At 56.4% G+C, this 22,145-nt stretch overlaps 1 long non-coding RNA gene across 3 annotated transcripts; it reads right to left on the bottom strand.

Annotated features, from left to right (window-relative positions):
* Positions 1-10,438: 10,438 nt before the first annotated feature.
* On the bottom strand, positions 10,439-19,265 carry LOC115500993. 3 transcript variants are annotated; one of them, XR_003964699.1, is made up of 2 exons: positions 18,255-19,265; positions 10,439-12,290 (listed from the first exon to the last, which is right to left on the bottom strand). It is a non-coding gene; the product is annotated as an uncharacterized LOC115500993 (long non-coding RNA). The 3 variants fall into 3 exon arrangements; XR_003964698.1 differs by having other exon boundaries at positions 17,636-19,264; XR_003964700.1 differs by lacking the exon at positions 18,255-19,265 and adding an exon at positions 14,450-16,873.
* Positions 19,266-22,145: the final 2,880 nt, after the last annotated feature.

Below are 22,145 nucleotides of genomic sequence, written 5' to 3'. Positions count from 1 at the left end.
CTGCGATGGGTGATGACCCCCCAGGAGATACGTTCAAGCCCTAACCCCGAGCACCTGTGAACACGACCTTCTTTGGAAATAAGACCTTTGCAGATGTAACCAAACGGACAAGAGGCCATCAGCATGGGTCCTAAGTATGCAGTACTCCCAGTGTCCTTACGCGGAGAAGAAATACCCAGTCGCGCGGGGAGAGCCGGCGGGGATTAGGCGACCCAGCTCCAGGCCAAGCCTTGCCGGCAGCACCGGGAGCTGACAGAAGGGCCTGGAACAGACTCTCCGGAAGGAGCCAGCCCTGCAGACACCTTGATCTTGGACCTGTAACCTCCGCAGCTGTGTGAGAATCGGTTTCTGTTGTTTAAGCCGCCTCGGAAGCCAGCACGGGAGGCGGCTTGCCCAGCGCAGATCCGGAAAAGCTGCTAGCTCCCCGCACTCCGCAGTCTCCCTGGGTCTTTGCCCGCGGGGAAGCCAGCCAGACATTTGCTGCTGATTTCATACGTAAGTTCCCCCCACCCCCGGCATTACAACCTTATTGTTCCAGGAAGGGGCCGCGATGCCCAGGTGATCAGGGAGCCGTCCGGTCCTGGGCGGAGTCTTAACCCTGTTTGGTCGAAATCTGTGGCCTGGGCTCATCTCGTAGTTTTGGTCATAAGAATGTAGACAAAGGGGCTCCTGGGTGGCTCAGTCTGCCAAGCATCCAGCTTCGGCTCGGGTCATGATCTCATGGTTCATGGGTTCGAGCCCCATGTCGGGCCCTGTGCGGACAGCTCAGAGCCTGGAGCCTGCTTCGGATTCTGGGTCTCCCTCTCTCTCTGCCCCTCCCCTGCTCACACTGCGTTTCTCTCTGTCTCTCAAAATAAATAACATTAAGCATTAAAAAATAAATAAATAAAATTTAAAAATTGAGTTTCTGAGCCCACTTAGACATTTATAATTAACTCAATTGTTGATCTAGTTGTATTTAATATACTATTTAAATATATGATTTCCTCATTTTTTTCCTTCTTTTCCTTTTTCAAAACACTCGATCTTACTCTGAAAACATCTCTATTTGAAATTCCACGTCAGCCTGGACACAAACATGTAGGCCGAGGGGCAGGGGCGAACGTGAAGGATGGGGAGGGTGCGGAGGTCCTCATTTCCTAGGTGGTACTTTCCCTTGCTGAGCAGCCCGAGCAGGCCTGTCTTCACAGGACGGGCTTGACCCTGAAGCACCGTAGACACGGTAAAGCTGGTCCTCTCTCGCCGTGAGCTGGTGGGTGAGAGGGGAGGATCCACTGGGCCCCACAGTGGTCGTGGGCCTTCAGAAATAACCCACAGAACGCTGTGCGCTGACCGAAGGGGTCGTGCTCACGGAGAGCGCCACCTCTCCCCCCAAGTACCGTGTCAGGCTCGGGGCGGGAGAAGGGCGGGAACAGAGCCAGGGAAACTGCATTCTTCCTATTCTTGCTGGTTCCTTTTGGTCATTTGTTTTATCTGTGTTTTATCTACCTTCTTCTCTTTTTCTGCCTTCTTTGGATCGGTTGGCTATCTTTTTTTTTTTTTTTTTTTTTGATGTTTCTTTTTTGAGAGAGACAGGGACAGTGCGAGCGGGGAGGGGCAGAGAGAGAGGGAGACCCAGAATCCGAAGCAGGCTCCAGGCTCCGAGCTGTCCGCACAGAGCCCGAGGCGGGGCTCAAACCCACACACCGCGAGATCATGACCCGAGCCGAAGTCGGACGTTTAAACCGACTGAGCCCCCCGGGCGCCCCGGTTGGCTATTTTTTGTAATTCATTTTTATCTCCACTATCGGTTTATCTGTTATCTCTCTCTCTCTTTTCTTTTTTTACACTTTAGTGATTGCTCTGGGGTTTACAATGCACAGGTTTAGCTTAGCACAGCCTTCCCTCCTATCATATGACTTCTATAGAGCGTACGTGGCTTACAACGATATATTTCCGTTCCTCAGTCCTTTCGATGGTGCCATAGTTGACATAAACTTTACTTGTACGTATCCTACAGACCCAGATACGTGATGACCTTTTTTCCTCCAGACAAGTGTATTTGGGGGCAATTTAGAAATCGGTTTCAAAATGCCTTTTATATTTATCCACGTTTTACACGTTTGGTATCCACCTCTCTTCTTTGTGTAGCTGCGATCTCCATCTGGCAACACAGTCCTTTGCCTCAAGATTTGCCTTTAACGTTCTTGTAGTGCCGGGGGTGGGGGGTGGGGGTGGCTGGCAACGTATTCTTTCAGCTTCTGTGTTTCCGAAAAATCTCTACTTTACTTCCACTTCTCAAAGCTATTTCTCTTGATGTGGAATTTTAAGTTGGCAGGTTTTGTTTTGTTTTGTTTTTTTTTTTTAAATTTTTTTTTTCAACGTTTATTTATTTTTGGGACAGAGAGAGACAGAGCATGAACGGGGGAGGGGCAGAGAGAGAGGGAGACACAGAATCAGAAACAGGCTCCAGCTCTGAGCCATCAGCCCAGAGCCTGACGCGGGGCTCGAACTCACGGACCGCGAGATCGTGACCTGGCTGAAGTCGGACGCTTAACCGACTGCGCCACCCAGGCGCCCCTTGTTTTGTTTTGTTTTGTTTCAGTACTTTAAAGGGGTCTCTCCATTGTCTTCTGGTTTACATCATTCTTCTGAGAAGTCTGCTGAATTCTTTTGTTTTTCTCTCTGTAATGTTTCTTTTTTTTCCTCTGTCTTCACTATTGTTGTCCTTGATGTTTCCATTGCCAGCAGTTAGAGTGCAGACTTCTCTATATCTAGGTGTGTGTGTGCGAGTGTAGTGGGTGTGCGAGTGTGTGTGCGCGCGAGTGTGGTGCGAGTGTGTGTGAGTGTGTGTGCGAGCGTGCGAGTGTGTGCACGCGAGCGTGAGTGTGTGCGAGCGTGCAAGTGTGAGTGTGCGAGTGTATGTGAGCGTATGTGTGTGCGAGTGTGCGAGTGTGAGTGTGCGAGTGTGTGCACGTGCGTGTGGTGAGCGTGCGAGTGTGAGTGTGCGAGTGTGTGCGAGTGTATGCGAGTGTGAGTGTGTGCAAGTGTGCGAGCGTGTGAGTGTGTGTGCGAGTGTGAGTGTGAGAGTGTGTGTGAGTGTGTGTGTGCGAGCGTGCGAGGGTGCGTGTGGCAATTTATTGTGCTTGTGGTTCTTTGAACTGCTTGGATCTGTGGTTTGCTGTATTTCATTAATTTTGTAAAGCTCTTAGCCTCGATCTCTTCGACTATTTCCCCCACGTATTTTTCTCTTCCTCTTCCTTGTTAGACTCCAGTGATGGATATTGTCTCCCAGCTCTGGGATGCCCTCCTCTGTTTTCCACCTTGTCTTTGAGTTTGGGTAGCTTCTGTTGACTTATACTCAGGCCCACCAATTCTCTCTCAGCTGTATTTGCTCTGTTAATAAGCCCACCAAAGGAATTCTTCGCCTCTGACATCCTATCTCTATAACATTTTAATTTCCTGTTGCTAAAGCAGTTTTCCATTTCTCTAAAGAAATTCTGCCAGTGTATGTACCCTCGCCGCCTTTCCCCACAGATGCTTTGTTATATTTTTGATATTACTTATACTATATTATACTTATATATGCTTACATATATATACTTATTACACTTGTTACATTAGTCGTATTTATTGTATCAGTCACACTTATCCGAAAGTCCCGGGCTGAAATATCCGAGTCAGAGTTATCTTGGAGTCTGGTTCAGGTGATTATTTTGTCCCTTGATAATGGACTGTCTATTCTCTCTTTTGTGTGAGTGTCTCACAATTTTTATGGACCGTCAGACGCTGTGTGTAGAAGAGGAGCGGAGGCTGAGAGCAGTGATTTTACTCCTGGAAGCGGGCAGTCCTCCTCCTCGGTCGGAAGCTCGGGTTTTAGGGGCTGAGTCCACGCGGGGAGGGAGGGAGCCGGGCCAGGGTTTCTGCCGCCCTCCCTCCGTTCCCGTCCAGAGCACCGCAAGCCTCAGGCCGCCCCGAGGTGACCTCTCTTGTGCCAAGTGTCGGGCCCGGGCGCCAGGGAGACGCGTTCGGTCCGCGCCTCAGCCTCAGCTTTTCCGCGGTACCCCGCCCCAGAACGCGCTTTCTCTGTGCCCTCACGCCGACTCCAGAGCCCGGTGCTGCTCTACTCCGCGGAGGCTCGTGATGGCACACGGGCTTTCTCACTTCCCGTCCTTCTCCAGTCTTGGGCAGACCTTCTGCAGCCCAGCCTCAGAGGTTCGGACTTTATCACCAGTCCTGCGCCTCCCCTCCTGGGCGACCAAATGCAGTCTGGTGTGTAGGGGCAGCACGGGCCCCTTCCTCCCCCATCAGGGGCACACCTGTGCCTTGTGTCAGACCAAGAGCCTGGGCCCGAGAGGGTCTCCCGCCCCTGGTCCTGCCCCAAGGCGATGCGAAAGCCTCCTGACGATCAGGTGGCCTGGCTCCCACTCCTCCACCGGTGAGCGGCGGGTCTGTGCTCCAGCCTTGGGGGCAGGAGGGAGGTCTCTCACTTCTCCCAAGAGCTTACGGCTTCTGCGTCCGGAAAGAAACACCTGTGGGGGGAGGACGAGGGCTTGTGCCCACGACCCAGCTGCGGCTGAGCGTCACCTGCTTCAGATTCTGTGTCTCCCTCTCTCTCCCCTCTCCGCCTCCCCTGGCTCTCTCTCTCTCAAAAATAAATAAATAAACATTAAAAACATTAAAAAAAGAAAATGCAATCCGCCCTCGATCTTGAGATTTAGGGGCCGGCTGGTGAGGAGAGCACTGGACTTGGATTCTCCTTGGGGGGATCGGATAGAGTGGATTCCAAGACCATCAGTTCCCTGCTCTCGCGAGGGTTACTCTGAGCCCCAAGAGGTTGAAATAAACGTGAGAAGGGGTGGGGCACTCTGGCAGGTGCACGGGTTTGAATCCCAGCTCCACCGCCTATCACCTGTGTGGCTTTGGACGGGTGGAACCACCCCTCTGGTCTTGCTTCCCCCAGCCGCAACCTGGGGGGCACAAATAGTTATCCAAGAATCGCCGCAGCCTCCGGTGAGGTCACTCGCGGTAAAGGTCTTCGCGTAGCGTCTGGCATTCAGAAAGAGCATCCGTGTTCGTCGCCGATACTAACACGTAGTAACACAGAGGAATCCTGATTCACACGGCTGCCCCGAACTCCCAGCTAGCATCGGAGCCTCCGAATAAAGTTCCGCGATTCTGAGTTTTGAATAGAAATATCGGAGCGCATATGTCTCGCTGATCATAATAGAACGCGGCATCTCGTGAGCGTTTTCTGTCTCAGCCTCGAAGTTCACTCCCTCATGAGTTGTTAGAGCAGCGCAGATGAGAACGTGGATGCCTGGGGAGGGGACGAGCCCCCAGGGCCACGGCCGGGAAGGGGCGAGGCGGGAGTGCACGAACCGGTCACACAGACAGACTGGCTCCTGGTGGCAGACCTTTCCCCGGCCGCGGAGGGCCTCCCGGGAAGCTGCCGGATGAGACGCCCCAGGTGTTTTCCCCGGCAGGTTTCCACTGTCATTAATCATCTATCGCGACACTTCAGGTTGGCGGCCTCAGCTGAGAACACAAGATGATTCCCAGTTACCACTTTTATTAATAATGATCAAAAGTATCCAGCAACGTTTAACGAGATTCTTCAGAGAGAGCATTACCAAGGCATTGAAAGCTGAGAATAATTCATTACATGCTAATGATAAAAGCAGAATCCTCAGTAATAAAAGGTTTCCAACTTCCAGCCTTAAGATGTCGGACACTGCCCCCTCTTTCCTTGTGAGGTTCCTTTAGCAGCGGGAAAGACGGAGCGGCCCCGCTTTCTGGGTGGGGGTACAGCGGACGGCAGAGTGACGGGGGTGATCAGTGATCTCCGGAAGTTTGGGTCTGTGATGCGTGCAGACGTCCCTTCGTCCTCGTCCGGCACGTGGGGCCCTGGTCACAAACCTCGCGTACGGCTTTGCCCTGCTCCTCCTACTGCCCTGAGTGTGCAGGGGGCACAGCGTGGGGCTCGAGGTAGGAATCCCACCTCTGCCCGTAAGCCCTTGGGGTCCCCAACGTCCCACCGGCACCCGAGACGGCTGTGTCAACAGAGGGGTGCCAGGGCGTTCTTGTGAATCGGGATGTGGTTTATTCAGGCTTGATGTCAAAACCCCAAGAATACAAAGAAGACACAATTGTGGGTGTCGGAGAAAACGCCGCCGACCTAGGGGATCAGAGTCCCGTCACGGACGGTCGCCATCACCGTGGGGCGGTGGCCACGGATCGGGCGGTCAGCCCGTGCTTTGTTCTAATCCCCGTCGTGCGTGGCAGCCATTTGCGCGACCGCCACACCGTCACCGTGGCAACGGCTGATGAGCCCCCAGTTCCACCCGCACCAGCCACGGTCTTTCCCACGGTGCCTGCGGTCCCGGATGGCGTGGTCAGCTCAGGGCCCTTTCCTGGGAATTTGGAAGACGTTCCGTGCTCCCAGCACCACAAGATGCCCCAGCTCATCATACACATTTCCCGTTCTAGTCTAGAATCGCCTGACCCGCGTGGACGTCCCATGGGGAGGAACTTTGCCAACAGAGGGCTTACCTACGCCTCCTCGCGCCCTTGATGTCACAGGTGCCGTTCTTTTCCAGGTGGTTCAGCTCGACCTCCTTTCGTGAGGTTGTTTCATACCTTTGCGGGGTGGCTGGATTCCTTTGCACTCCATCCCGGAATCCCCTGGCCTCAGCGTTGTCTTTCTTTTACGTTTGTGCACGTTGAACTTGGGTCTTTGTGCTGTAAAGATCTGTGGGCTCGGCACCAGGCGTCCTATTCCCATCCGCGCAGGAAACAGAATAATTCCTTTTTCTTTCTTTCTTTCTTTTAATGTTTATTCATTTTTGAGAGAGAGACAGGTGAGGGAGGGGCAGAGAGAGGAGGGGACACAGAATCCAAAGCAGGCTCCAGGCTCTGAGCTGCCCGCACGGAGCCCGACGCGGGGCTCGAACCCACGAACGGAGAGATCGTGCCCTGAGCTGACTGAGCCGCCCAGGCGCCCCTAATACTTTGGATTTTAGCCCAGTACTATGCTACTTACCGTGGTGCCTTAAGAGGTCCTGCATGTTGCCCCCAAGTCCCCCTTGACGCGTCCCCGCGGGCTTGCTCTCTTGCACTCCAAGGGCCCCGGGCTCATCTTGTAGAATCAGCCACTTCCCTGAGGAGCCCGGCTCCTTTCGCTCGGGAACCATGATGGGAGGCCACGGTCCGGGTGCTTCCGTGTCCTCTCAGCGGGCAGGGCTAGGGAGCGTGCGAGCGTGTGCCCGTCCGTGCACACGCACCTCGGTCACGTCTGCGTCCACCTGCACGTCAGTGCCACAAAGCACAAATCCCCACGCCGTGGGGCCCTAACGCCACGTCCCGTACTCACACCAGCCCCGCTGCCTTGCTTATCTGTGACTTTGGCTGGCGAGGAGAGACCTGGCCTCGTGATCCGCCGTGTATCAACATGCGCGTTCGAGCCTGGGATGCGCGTGCTTACACGGCAGTTGGCCCTCTGTGCCCCGGGAGGATCGAGCCCGGGTGATGTTCGCTGCGTACGATTCTCTGTCTTCAGCCTCGCAGTTTTCAGCCAAACCACGGTTCCCCACAATTTCTTTCGCGAGCCCCCTCCCCACCCCACCCCCTTCTGTTCAAGGTGCGTTTGTAACGCAATTGGACCACGCGTCACGCTCTGCACTCTCCTGGGTTGTGGAAACTTCTGCACGCGCTCGTGCTCGTTCCTCGCGACACAACGTTCTGCGGGTTTTGGCAGCTGCGCTGGGGTTGTGGTCCCGTCACCCCGCTTTCAGACAGAAGGGCCGTTTTTATCTGTGCCTGAGCCTTCCGTGGGGCCTCGGGGTGCACGCCCTCCGTCCTGTCGTGCTTCTTCCCCTTCGTGTGCCCGTACGCTTCAGCCGTGTTGTCGTGGACGAACGGAGCTTCTTTTTGTAGCTGTCTGGGACGGCCCATCACCGGAACACGACACGGCTTGTGCGCTAGATGACGCGCTGTTGGGACAACGGGCGACGAACCATCCTCGCGCACGCTTGTGCCGAACAGGTGCCCCCAGGGCTGCTGTACGTGGAGCTCACACCGTCCCTACTCTTGCTCCCGGGAGTTTTCCTTTCCTGTGGGTCCTGTGGTTTGAGTGACTATTTTGTGTTTATGTCCCTAGCACTCCTAGGTGTCTACAGACCTAAGTCCATCGCCTCCCAGAACCCCAAGTGTCCCGTTAACCTTCACAGGGCTCTCGGATGAGGTCGCGTTGTTGTTTCCATCCGCCCGGAGACGAGACGGAGAGTCAGCCGGGGGTGGCTGCGCCCGGGGCCTTCCCAGGAAGGAGCAGTTGAGAACTGACTCAGCTGGCTGGGTCTCCCACCCGCCCTCCCTCCCATCTCACGGCCTGGAAATGCAGCCACGCCGACCCCCTCCGCCACGGGCGTGACTGCCAGGAGCTTCCCGCCTGACGCCGTGTGGCTCTCACGCCGTGGGATTTCACACGGAGGGTGGAGACGGATGACGGGAGGAAGCGAGAGAAGAACGAGGTGACCCGGGGCCAGCAGCCCCCGCTCTGCATCGGGGACGGGAAGTCAGGCCCGGCCCAGCACCTGCTGCCATCCCACCAGCGGTGGCCAGTGCCCTTCTCTCCCCAGCCCAAGGGACCCCGCGTCCGCGTCACTGTGCCTCCGATCCGTCTTTGGAGCCTTAATGTGCCACCGTGCTTTACGTGGAGCCTTCCCGGCAGAGGGGACAGCTCCCAAACGTGTCCCGGCTCGTGTGGCCTCGGTGTGTGGACAGCCCTCGCTCAGGAGCAGCGGCCTCACTCCGTGTGGACGGTGGTGTTTTGTCCCCAGTCTTTGCCCTTCTGGGATTAGAGAGCCAAGTCCTCCTCCTGCCCCGAGACCGGGTGGATGGGGCTTTGGGCTAAAGCTGAAGAAAAGGGGAGTTTTATCTTTGAGGCCCGTAGCCCTCGACGACACAGCACAGCACTGGGGGGACAGGGGGGTGGCGGGAAACGCTGCTCCGAATCTTGGGGACAGTCTGGCAGAGGAGGGATCACAGTTCAGGACCTCGAGGGGTGAGGGCGGGTGGCCTCCTAAATCCTGGTTACGGGGCGGAGGGACCTCCATCCGAGGCCCAAAGGGTCAGGGAGAATCGCTCCCTGACAATAGGCAAGAGTCAAATGGCAGCGAGCAGCCCCGAAGAGCTGAGAGAAAGAAAGACTAAATCACCAGGGACGCCTGGGGGCTCAGTCGGTTAAGAGTCCAACCTCGACTCAGGTCATGATCTCATGGCTTGTGAGTTCGAGCCCCGCGTCGGGCTCTGTGCCGACGGCTCGGAGCCCGGAGCCTGCTCCTGATTCTGTGTCTCCCTCTGTCTCTGCGCCTCCCCTGCTCACGTTCTGTCTCTCAAAAATAAATAAACATTAAAAAAAAAGAATACATCACCAGATGTCAAAGTCAAAACCAACGTGCAACACGCTAGGTGCCGCCAGGGGTGTGGGGCGGTTTCTCTTGGGGTCGAGGGGGTTTTCTGTTCCCCGGGCGACGGCAGGGAGGGGACGAGCAGGGACGTGGACACAGCCCGTGTAGACGGGCCGCACCCTGTGACCTTTCGCACTCGGTCGGCCGAGCAGGGACTACGCGCTGGGCCGCGGGAGCAGAAAGAACCGCAGGAAACCAGCATCCTTGCGGGGCACCTGCAGGACCAGGAAGAAGGACTACCTGGAGGTGGACCAAGGGCCGTGGGGGCGGGCCACGGAGAGGGAGGGCCGTGGGGGCGGAGCCAGAGAGGGAGGGCCGTGGGGGCGGAGCCAGAGAGGGAGGGCCGTAGGGGCGGGGCCACGGAGAAGGAGGGCCGTGGGGCGGGGCCACGGGGGGGAGGGCGGGGCCACGGGGAGGGAGGGCGGGGACGCGGAGCCCCAGAGCAGGTGCCCTGCACAGGAAAGCTGGAGGGAGAGAAACAGGCAAGCGGCCAGGCGATTGGATGCCAGATGGAGGGAGGGAAATGGAAGAAGAAGGGGAAATACTGTGGAGGGAGGGGTGAGGGAAGGGCTGGAGGAGGGGGGAGGCCTGTCACGTGTGCCGCTCAGTAGCTGTGTGACCTTCAGCAAGTGACTTCCCCTCTCTGTGCTCACATTCCCCATCTGCAGAGCGGATGGTAACTGCGCCCACGTCATAAAAGAGACGTGAGGCTGAGGATCCCATAATAAACGTCTGTAGAAGCACTTACAACAGTTCCCGGGAAATTCGTAACTGTAGCTTTACCCGGATCGTTATGTTTATCATTATGGCGAACGTCAAATCAGAATCGGCAATAAAGGCAGAAACTGCTAAAAAGTAGACGTGGAGGACTTTTTTTTTTTTTTTTTTGCAGAAACTCAAATAGAATAAAATGGGAGAGAAATATTTGAGAGGCTTAGAGAAAAAGCATAGCACAGAACGGGAAAAAAGGATCAAACAGAGACCTTTGCAAATAGTAGGTAAAAGACGCAAGGAGATATGCCTTTTATTATGACACAGCTGATTTTCTTGTTGTTTGCTCTTTATTTGTTTCTTCAGGGACGTTTAATAATGAAAATACCGTCCACGTCCACAGAGGAAAACTTGCCTAAAACAAAGGCTTGGAAAGGCACGTTAGAGGAACGCACTCGTTACAGATGAAAGAAAAGTTACCTGGAGGGAATTCAGGCCAAAAGCGCCAAATCTCCGCTAAAGGAAAAGTCAGCTCCGTGCTCACAGAACCCCACGGGCCCAGGCCATTTGTCCTCCCGAGATGACCAGACCTCTGGAGCTTCCACGGTGATGTTTGGCTGTGCAGCTCTGGGCCTGTGGGGGCCTCGTCCACGGCTCCGTCCCCCTCCCGCGGGAGGGATGCAGGAGCGAGAGAACGGGGGACACGCAGCGGCTCGCAGCTCTCCTGCTCATACCCGATGGCCCAGAGCGAGCCCGTGAGTAGCGGGGGAGGGGAGGTCATGCTGTCCACGGTGGGGGGTGGGGGCAGTCCCACCGCAGGACGTCTGCTGATGTCACGCGCGTCCCCAGCATCGCCGGGGAAGGGTTTTATTCCCTGCTAAGCTGTCACCGCAGACACGGGCAGGAGACGACTCTGTTTACATGATGGTAACTCCGAGATTGAGTGTGAGTTCCACGGGTTCGGCTGGAGGCATGGCTTGTGAGAGTGGCCACGACAAAGTGGACGGGGAAGCCACGTTTCTATTCTTCCGGCGGCCGAGCCTGAAGCATGGGAGAACCATGGCCGCCGTGCATACAGCAGGTGTCACAGGCGACGGCCACGCGGGATTGATCCCGAGGTCGGATCCTCTCCGCGGGGCAGGGAGCGTAGCGGGGGACGGGGAGCAAGCAGGTCTCCTCACCTCCAAGGTAGGCCACACGCTGTGGCTACAAGTGTCAGCAGCCATACGGTGGTGGGACGGGGACAGGGCTGAGAGACGAGGTGGGGGAGGGGAGGAGGAGCAGCTCACAGTCACTGCTCAGGTGGAGACCCCCAGGTGCCCCCAGGTGACAACTTTAGGTATAAATGTGGTCTTTGCCGGAAGCACAGGAAACACAGGCCTATGGGACATGATGTACGGGGGGCTTCGGTCCCAGGAAGCAGGAAGGAGGACAGACAGAAGGACGCATCATCGAGCACATGGAACCTTCAGCTCAGGGGGGCGGCAGTGGGAGAAGCAGTGTCCACGTCCCCGGAGTCCGGAGGGGCTGGTCCCAGCAGAGGAGGACCGTGTTTGGAGACAGGCCCTTTCCTTACATAATGGGCTCAGAGAGGTCATACGGATGAGCCCTAGCCCGTGGCTGATGTCCTCACAGGGAGAGGGAACGAGGACACAGACGGACGGATGGACGGGAACACGGCACACGGGGAGGAGGCCTCAGGAGGAACCGGACCCGCAGCCTCCCTGATCGCGGGCCTCTGGCCTCCGCAACGTGGGAAAGTGTCTGTGGTCCAAGCCGCGGCCCGAGGGCTCTGCCACGGCGTCCCAAGCGGACTCGAGTGCCTTCCAGGACATTCTGTCTGGGGAGAGGACCCACCGGACGTTACCCACCAAGCCCTGCCACTCGACAGTCCACGGTGTGCCACGTGGGACGTGCGTGTGTGGCTGCCGCCAGGTATCTTGATGTCCCGTATCGGCCTCGGTGGCCGGGCATCGTCGTGCGGGCTGAGTGAGGTCGGGCGCCACCTGGACGCCGAGAAGAGCCGCTGGAGGACCAGCGGCCGGCGCAGTGCGTGGACGGCGGTTCCCACGGTGACCATGACCGCGAAATAGAAACAACTTCTACACGTTTCACATTATCAGAAGGACAACACTGAGGAGAAAATTGAAAAAAAGAAAAAGAAAAATCAGGCTACATAACCAAACACTTTTAAACACAGACACGCAGGAGGCATAAAAATAAAACAGGATGTAAAGCAACATCCCGGCTTCAACATCGTTCCACGTAGGTGGGAAGCAAGACACGAGAGGCCAGGTCGAGCCTTCCTGTGGGTAAGGTTACAAGCCCCCGTGGTCCGTCTTTTTTTTTTTTAATGTTCATTTATTTATCTTTGAGACAGCGGACAGAGCACAAGTGGGGAAGGGGAGAGAGAGAGAGGGAGACGCAGAGTCTGAAGGCAGGTTCCAGGCTCTGAGCCGTCAGCACAGAGCCCGACGCGGGGCTCGAACCCACGAACCGCGAGATCATGATCTGAGCCGAAGTCGGACGCTTAACCGACCGAGCCACCCAGGCGCCCGTCATACGTGTTTAAGTCAAAACGTGACGACACGATTCATGAAGGAAAAGCGACAGAAAGGAGCGGTGGAACCGGGAGAGACACAGCAGTAACGGGTCACTTGGTCTCCCGCTGGGACGTGCCGGCTGAACAGACATCGAGTTGGACACACAGGACGATAGGTCTCATAGAAAGCCTGGAAACGCCAAAGGGTAGAAATGACCCAGAAGAAATCTCCCTGCTCATAATTCGTTAACCTCATGGAATCAGGACAATAAAATACATCCGCAACAAAACCCGTTCATGGAAAAACAGGCAGCCCCCCCACCCCCCACTGCATTCTCACTGTCAAGAAATTCAAGGCAGATTGCAGAGTATTTCACAAGAGGAAACGTCCGTGCAAATGCTAGGACTCGATCCCCATGGGCCCCGGGGAGAGCCGTGCTCAGGACCAGAGGCGTGCTCTTAAATACCAACATTATTCCTTTTCATGAATGAAAATAAACAAATGAAGGGCTCAGCTCCAAATGTTAGGGGGGAGAAAAGCCACCGAGAAAACAAAATAAGCTTGAGAAAAACAAGAAGGAGCGGCCGGAGATAAGGACAGAAATGGATGCGTTAACAGGAGCGGAACCAATAAGGAAATACGCGGGCTGCTGCTTTGGGGGCAAAAAGCCATAAAATAAGTAAACCACCAGCTAATCTAATTAGGCAAATAAAAAAAAGGCAGAGAAAAGGCAAATATGTTAAAAGAGAAATGAGAGAGTAGGAGAAACCCCCAAAGATAAAGTGAGCACATAGAAATAATCGCAGAGATAGAGAAATTGAAACAGCTCACTTCCTCCGCGGCCAGCGCGCCCCGGGGTCTACCTGCCGCGCACTGTGCGCTGAGCCACGCGCTTGCTGCCCTGTGTCGGCCCCTCCTGCCTCGGCCGCGTCCTCCCGTCTAAGGAGCTTGAGCCCCCCAGAGCGGCCTGAGGGCAGGTGTTTGGGAAACAAAGTCCCAGCAGCAGGAAAAGTTGATACGAGGAACTCGTGTTTGACGGCGAAAAGGGGTCTGTCTGCCTGCAGCACGATCCCGTGGCCGTGGGTGACGCCGGGGACAGTGCCAGCCTCGTCCCCAGCTTGTGCGAGGGCAGCCTGTCCTGGGGGGCCGGGGAAGGCCGGGGGCTGCCCGGGAGGTCCGAGGAGACGGCTCGTCACACACCCAGCTCTGGGAAACAGGAGGGACCAGGAGAATGGGGACAGGCAGAGGGACCACGTCCCCTGCGATGTCCTTTACAACTCTTTACTTCAAAAAAAAAAAAAAAAAATCTAGGATCTAGCAAGGATCTCACGTTGCATTTGGCCGTTAATTCTCCTTAGTCTCCTTTATCCCAAAATAGTCTTCTGCCTTAAAAAGAGAGAAAGATGATAGATAGATAGATAGATAGATGATAGATAAATGCAATGATGATAGACGGATGGATAGACGGGTGGATACAAGGATAGATGGACAGACAGACACAGAGGTCTGCCTGTCTGTCCTTCTGTTTGCCAATTTTGAAGAGCCCACGCCATCAGAGATGCTAATTTTCTCCTCGCGATTCGACCCACGCTAACGTCCGGGCAAGGCTGCCACATACACCCTGTTGTGTATTTCCCGGGAGATACGTGTGGTCGGCTTGCGCTACGTGTGCGAGAAGCCCGTCCACGTGCTGAAGGGGAGCCCCCCGGCCCCTCCTTTGCCCAAGTACGTTTTCCTTTTGGAACTAACCAGTAGCAGTGGGATGATGCTTGGAAATGGCGCGGAAGACCCCGTTTCTCGATGTCATTTCACCCCGTGGCTCCAGGCGTCCGCTGCCCGTCCCCGCCTGTCACGGTCACCACAGGGTAGGCGGCAACACGGTGACCTCGGCGCACCGGATCCGAGGGGCGTGGGGGAGGGCGGGGGGACGAGGTCCGGGGGGGCTGATGCTAAGACCCAAGCTTGGGCTCTATGACCCAGTGTCCCTTCCGACCTCTCCCTGCGGCGTGCAAGGTTCCGAAGCCTCTTGTGAGCCTGGGCCATGGCAGTGGCCACGCGGGACCAGCGGCCGGGACACCTGCATCGTCGGCGCCTGCCTCTGGGAGACCCTGGGAAGATCCACCCCTTCCCGCCAGGAGCCAGGGAGGGAGGCAGGCGGCCGGTTGCGTCCGCAGCTCGTTACTGTTGCTGGTGTGGGCACCACGGTCTACAGACCGTCGTGGCGGGGTCTCTCGCCCGCTCAGGGTCACGGCCAATCCCTCCGCACAACCCGTGTTCTCTCACCCGCGACACCCGAGGCGACGCTCCAGCCGTCATCTCCATATCCCGGCATGCGTGTGTCGCTCACACAGACGACCAGCATTTTGCAAATGGTGTCATTTTTAAACCCAATAAAACCTGGAGAGGATTCGAGCTCTGCCTGCGATAGTCTTACTCAGCTGCGAGAAAACAGGAGCTTTTTGCACGGAGCTCCGGCCGTGAGCTGGGAACCACCCGGAGGACTCGTCCGTCTCAGCATCAGGAGGGGAAGGGTGACCAGGAGTTGCCGTCCCGGCGTGTGGGACCCGGGGCCGACCCCCGGTGGCCACCACCTCCAAGTGCTGACCACCCGCGAACCTGGCAGGACTCTGGTAGCAAAGGCCCCCCCGGCCGCCCAGCTCTGTGGATGCTGAGCTAGAAGTTAGGGTGACAGACCACCCGGGCTTTCCTGAGACTGTCCCCGTTTGAGCCCCGAGCGTCCCAACCCCAGGACAAGCCATCCGGGTTGTTCACGCTCACTGGCACAGAATCCCGCCCAGATCTGAGAAAGCCGGGACTGGGCCTCTGGAGCCACCCGCGTCCGTCCCTGGCTTCGCCGTCCCTGGCTTCGCCGGCGTGTCCGGTGGTCCCGGTGGGACGGGGGAGGGGGCAGGCTCTCCAGTGCTTACCAGCCCCGTATCTGGAGGTCCTCTGTCGCTTGTGGGGGCTTGCGGGGTGGGTGGCAGGCGGGCTGGCTATCCACGGCGTCGCCTCCTGCCCCCATTGAGGGTGCGGGTGAGAACAGACACAAGCTGAGTTTTCTCCCTCTTCTGGGAGAAGGGGCCGGAGAGATGATGGAAATGTCCCTCCAGCCGTATCTCGTCCTGAGGGTGGGGGGGAAGCTCGCTCCCCCCCCCCGACGGAAGCATGACAGATCAGGAGCTCCCCCTTCCTTGAACGCACCGCTGTCCTGCTCCCAACCTCAGTTTCCCCATCCGTGGCCACGAAACCCTTTAGAACAAAGGTTCTGAAGGTCTTGTGAGCTTTCGGGTCTGATTCAATGCGGTGACCGCGGGAAGGCTGTGTTTCTACAGGTTTGTGCTGTGTCATTTAATTACCGGGTGAGAAGCTGGCAGCCCAGACCCCCCCCACCCCCCGCGGGGGCCCCCCGAGAGTGCTCCGGAAAACGTCGGCATGGCTTGCATCTTGCGTGGCGGAAAAGTGACAGGAGTCAGCACAATTCAGTGCAGAGCCTGACGTGAACAAAGAGGAGTTTCACACTTCGTTCGCTCCGCTCCTTCGTTGCCCCGTGTCCGAATCGAGCACCTACTCCGGGCCTCTTGCTGGGGTTGGGGTGGCCGGGACCCACACAGACGCGGCTGCCATCAAGGTCACAACATAGCAAGGGAATCGAAGCAGGGACAGGATGACCGTTAATGAAAAACTCAGGTGATCACGTCAAAGGAACGACAGCGGAAAAGCTGTAGGATCAGGACCAGAAGGGCAGGGTAGCGGCCGCTAGGGAGGGGTGCAGCAGGGAGGGCTTCCCGGAGAAGGTGGCGTGTCAATTAGCTCCCGGGGGTGGAGATTTGCTAAGGAGGGTTTCCAGGGAACGGGAACCACATGAGCCAAGACGGAGCCTGGAGACACGGGGATGAAAAATCATGTTTGACTTGAACAGAAGGCTCGGAGGGAAGAGAAGAGACATGTTCATATTCCAGAAAGTTCTCTTGTCCATTCCCAGATCCCCTACCTCTGCACAGGCTGCCTCTGGCCTGAGCTTGATCAACACAGTGAGTTTGTCTGTTCCAGAATGTTCCAGAATTTTACATAAATGGAGCCACACTCCGCATGTGCTTTCCTGTCTGGCTCCTTTCTTTTTTTTTTTTTTTTCACTTTTTAATTTTTAAAAAAAAATTTACTTTCGAGAGAGAGACAGAGCATGAGTGGGGGAGGGGCAGAGAGAGAGAGGGGGAGACACAGAATCGGAAGCAGGCTCCAGGCTCAGAGCTGTCAGCACAGAGCCTGAGGCTGGGCTTGAACCCACGAACCGCGAGATCGTGACCTGAGCCAAAGTCCGATGCTCCACCAACTGAGCCACCCGGGTGCCCCTGTCTGGCTCCTTTCGAGTCACATCGAGAAAAAAAAAACCCACGGTGCAGCAGATCCCAATAGATCTGTAAAAATTATTGTAGCCCTTGACTGCCGTGAACAGGGCGCCTTCTGCGGACGTGCGTCTCCTGTGTCGGGTAATATGTGCGGGAAGAAGTCAGGTGCAGTTTCCCAAAGTGGCTCCTGGCCTTTTCCGCTTGGGGATGTCTCTGTGCTTCCCAAGTGGCTGGACAGACACACACTCTAAAAAGCAGCATTCCCACAGGGCGCCTGGGTGGCTCGGTCGGTTAAGCGTCCACCTTCGGCTCAGGTCACGATCTCGCGGTCCGTGGGTTCGAGCCCCACGTCGGCTCTGCGTTGACGGCTCGGAGCCTGGAGCCTGCTTTGGAGTCTGTGTCCTCCTCGTTCTCTGCCTCTCCCCCCCTCAAAATAATAAACATTAAAAAAAAAAAAAGCAGCATTCCCTAATTCCTGGCTCCTAATCTCCCAGGTCCCAGTGAGTGAACCCTGGAAAAATGACAAAACGACTCTAAAATTAGGTCTCTCTGCGACCCGCGTGTCCAGCCGTGACGCCAAGCTCCACACCTGCGTCCCGGCCGGAACGCGATCCGTGAACATCCGGAGGGGCCGGTGTCGCACCCGTGAAGACCGCCCGAGACCTTGCAGGTGTTCGAGTCACAGACGGGCCGGTGCGGGCGCAGCCAGTCGGCGCAGAGCAGGCACCCCGGTGACGGCCTGTGGACTCAAAGCTCTGGTAAGTCTGCCGGGGAGTGAGGGGGCCTCTTCCCGAGCCTGGGTTTTCCGCAGACCTGACTTTATGTGATCCGACCTCGGGTCTCAGAGGCGGGGTCCCTCAGAGGTCACCACAGGCTCGTGCAGGGCGCGTTGCCCGGAGGAAGGGGAGGTTTGCAGCCGGGAGGGGCGCCGTCCGGGGGACTTTCTGGCCCGGCTCATCCCCCCCTCCAGCCATCCTGCTCAGGCTCTCCCTCTCCTGCAGCCCCAGCTCCCCGTGACTTCGTAGTCGCCGCTTATGAGCCACGCTAGGACCTGGGCCCGGAGCCTGCCCCTGATCACAGCCCTGTCCCCACCCGAGAGCGAGGTCAGGTGGTCGAGGGCCTTGTGGGGAAGCCCGGCAAGCAGGCCCGGCGGGGGCTCTCGTGACACCTCTCGTGACCGCCGGCTCCCTTGGCCGTAGCCCGCTCACCGAGGGCTGATGCTGGCTGCTTAGACCCCCTGACTGCCACCGTCGAGGAGGGTCCAGAAATCAGGGCTCCCCACGCCCCGGACACAAGTGGGGGCCGGTGGTCAGCCATGGAGTCCAGGGCTGGGGCCCTTCTGCGTCGTCCTGGGAATGAGAGAAAGCTGGCTTCTCGAATGGCCAGCCCCAAATACCTCTGCAGGCCGAGGGACGGGGGCAGCTGTGCGCCTCTGTGTCCCGTGCGGCCGCCCGGCAGGGTCTGCTGCGGCCCTCCCCCCCCCCCCCCCGCCAGCACCCTCTGGGCACGCAGATGCCAGCCGCGCCCTAGAGGCCCTGTGGGAGGGGAGTGGCTGGGATGCCTTCGCGACTTTCGGGAAGGAGAGTTCTGCGGGCCCAGGCGACGCTCTGACCTGGGCCTGTCCCTCGGAGGGGCCGCCTCCCAGGCAGGAGCCCTCCTCACGGTCTCGCTGCTCCCTCACCCAGGCGGGCGTCAGATGGTCACGTGAAAGGTGGGCCTTCCTTCCCCCTGGGGGCGCGGCCGCGTCTCTTCTGTTCCAGGCCGGGGCCCCTCGACCGCCCCGCTCTCAGCGCTGACTCCACCCCCACCGTCAGTGAGGCCACGTGCGCCACCGGTGAGGCCGCCCACGGCGGGTCCTCGTCGGAGGAAGAGGAGGCCCGAGGCCAGTGGTCAGAGCAGGGAGCAGATGCGCCCGAGGCCAGAGACGGCAGCTCCACGGAGCACACGACCAGAGGGTCCTGTCGTGGCCCGGCCACGGGGCCGGGACTGCCAGCCACAGGCCGGCTGCTCCCCCCACTCCGCACGGGGGACTCCCGTGCCCTCTCTCCGGTTGTCCCACCTGGCGGTCCCTGCGGGGGAAGCCGTGGCTGTGACTCCCCAGTGCCGGCCTCCAGAGGCAATTTCGTCACATCCTGTAAGCGAGGCCTCGTCACACATTAGAGTTGGGAAATTACAGCCTTCGCTGGGCGGCCTCCGCCCTGAGAGGAAGCAGGCGGCCGAGGCCGGACGTGGGCAGGGAAGCATCTGGTCACGGAGGTCACACGAGCACCAACCGCTGTCACATGCGCGACGCCGGCCCGGAGGAGGCCCCGCCTTAGACCCCGGCCTCTCTGCTTCCTGGGGCGGGGGTCCCGCGAGCCGCCAGCGCCAGACCCCTCGGAGACCTCCTGGCACTGGGCTGCAGGGTGGCTCCCGGGAGGGCCACGTGGTCCCTGGCGGCTGACCTTGCGGGGGAACCGTGGGTTTCGATGGGCGCCGGGTGGATCGTGGTGCGTGGGGGGCGTATTTGTATCTGATGAGCCTGCCCGTCTCTTCAAGCCCGGGGACCGGTCGTGCCGGGCAGAGTCCAGGGATGAAATGATGAAGGAAGGAAGGGGTGAGGCAGGAGACCAGGCTGGGGCCGGTGTGGAAGGAGGAGCTGGCCCGTCAGAGGTCCGGGCCCGCGGGAGAGAGCGTGAGGCCGGAGCCCCTGAGGCCTCGCTGGGGCCCCAGCTGACGCTTCTCGGCCCGGAGTGCACGTCCCTGAACCCTGACCATGCTTGTTTCCAGCAGACGAGAGGAGATTCAGGAAACCGCGGTCTGGGGTCTGAGTAACGGGCCAGGGGTCGTTTTATTCAGCCCCTTCCTTGTGCAGGTGGGGAAACTGAGGCCAAGAACATGGCAGGAATTTGTCACTCAGCAGAGGGCAGAGGGATGTCCAAGGAGGACGCAGGGAATAAGGGGGAAAGTGTGGGCTGAGAGCCAAAGAGCGTGTGTGTGCGTGTGCGTGCATGTATGTTCATATGTGTTATTACAAATCTCAGGTGCTTGTATTTTTCACTATTGTTTAATATTTCGCGCTATGAATATGCTACAATTTGTTTACCCAACAGGATAAATAGAATAATGAAATAGAATGACTTCTGTGTTACTGGACTTTGGAGTCGCCTCTCATTTTTTCCCCGTTGCGGGTATCACCGCTGTGGGCATTCTTGTACATACGGCTACAGTCATAGGCGGGCAATTCTGTCGCTCGTGCTCACGATGAGAACTGTTGGTTAAGGGTTTGTGTCTTCTCGACTTGCGAGGTTTACCAAACTGTGTCCTAATGTGGTTGCACAAGCTCACCTTCCCACGAACCCACGAGCATTGCAGGAACGTCAAGTTCCTCCATACCTTTTTTGAGACCTAAAGTCTGTTTTATTTTGGACTTTGAGGGAACGGTGGTTTTAATGTGTTTCCCTGATTACCAATGACCTTGAGTGATTTTCAGTGTACTGGTCATTTAAATATCCTCATTTTTAAAGCACCTGCTCAAATATTCAGCCTGGATTTTAGTCTCTTTCTCTTTCCGATTTGCAGGTATTCTCAGCAAATTCTGTATCGCCTCGCGTCAGTATATGTGTTGAAAATGTCTTTTCTACCCTGGCCCGTCTGCTTCCTTCCCAGTGCTGTCATTTCTTACAAGTTTAGCGATTTTGTGTCCTGTTTGAGGGATCTCCGCTGACTCCGGGGCTGTGAAGATAGTTCCCTTTATTGTGTCCCAGAAGCATTAGAGTTTTCACTTCTCTCCCTACATCTGTAACCCAGGTGGAACTTGTGTTTGTGTGTGGCGTGAGGTAGGGGTTAGCACTCACTTCCCTCATGCGGACATCCAGCACCTGGCCTGCTTGCCACGAGTCGTCGAGAACCGTCTTTCTCCTACTGTGGCACAGGCACGTCTTTGTCACAAGTCACACAAGTGTGCCGTTTTGTGGGTTCTCTGTTTACTCTTGTACCAATGCTGTCCTATCTTAATTACCGCACCTTTATTTTTAAAATCTTGATATCTGAGAGCGTAAGGATCATCTTGTACATTCTCAGCCCTTTTAATTCTGTATGAATTTCAGGGCTGTCTTATTAATTTCTACATACTCCCAGCACCTTCTGGGATTTTTACTGGTGTTAACGTTGAATCTGCAAATCAATTTGGGAGAAAACTGACGTCTTTGTAATGTTGAGTCTTCTGGCCCATGAACACAGTGTGTCCCCTCATTTCTTTAGACCTTGTTTAATTTATGTCAGTGACATCTTACGGTTTATAGCTTACGGTTTTTACAGCAGAGGTCTCTCAGATTTTCTGTTGGGTTTTTATATAAGTATTTGGCTTTTTATGCCATTACAACTGGTAGACTTAAAAACGTTTTTTTCCCATTTATGGCTTTCATGGAGAAACATAATTGATTTCTGTATATTGATCTTAATGCTCAGTGACCTTGCTAAATTTGTGTGTTTATTCTGATAATTTATCAGTAGATCCTTTCAGATTTTCTAAGTATGCAATCATGCCATTGGTGAAAAATGACAAGTCAATATTTTCCTTTCTAATCCCATACATTTAGAAATATTTTCCTTCCTTATCGCCCTGGTTGGGACCTCTCTGCAGAACAGAGGTTTTGGTAGCCAACTATCCCCAGACTCCAGGGGAAAACATCAATATTTTGTTACTAAGTGTAGTATTTGCTATAGATTTACCACGTTCAGGAGTGTCTTTTTTTTAATTTTTTTAATGCTTATTTATTTCTGAGACAGAGAGAGACAGAGCATGAGCAGGGGAGGGGCAGAGAGAGAGGGAGACACAGAATCCGAAGCGGGCTCCAGGCTCCGAGCTGTCAGCACAGAGCCCGACGCGGGGCTCGAACCCACGAACCGTTAGATCATGACCTGAGCCAAAGTCAGATGCTTAACCGACCGAGCCACCCAGGCACCCCTTAAAAATATCATTTTTAAGAGAAGTTTTAGGTTCACAGCGAAATAAGAGGAGGGTGCAAAGATTTCCCCAAGCCCCACACGCACAGGCCGTGGCCACCAGAGCTCAGCACTTGTCAGGGAGGATGAACCCACACTGACCGTCGTGATCA

This window comes from Lynx canadensis, chromosome E1 (genome assembly GCF_007474595.2).
Source record: "Lynx canadensis isolate LIC74 chromosome E1, mLynCan4.pri.v2, whole genome shotgun sequence".
NCBI lineage: Eukaryota > Metazoa > Chordata > Mammalia > Carnivora > Felidae > Lynx > Lynx canadensis.
This window is presented reverse-complemented; position numbering and strand designations above follow the sequence as displayed.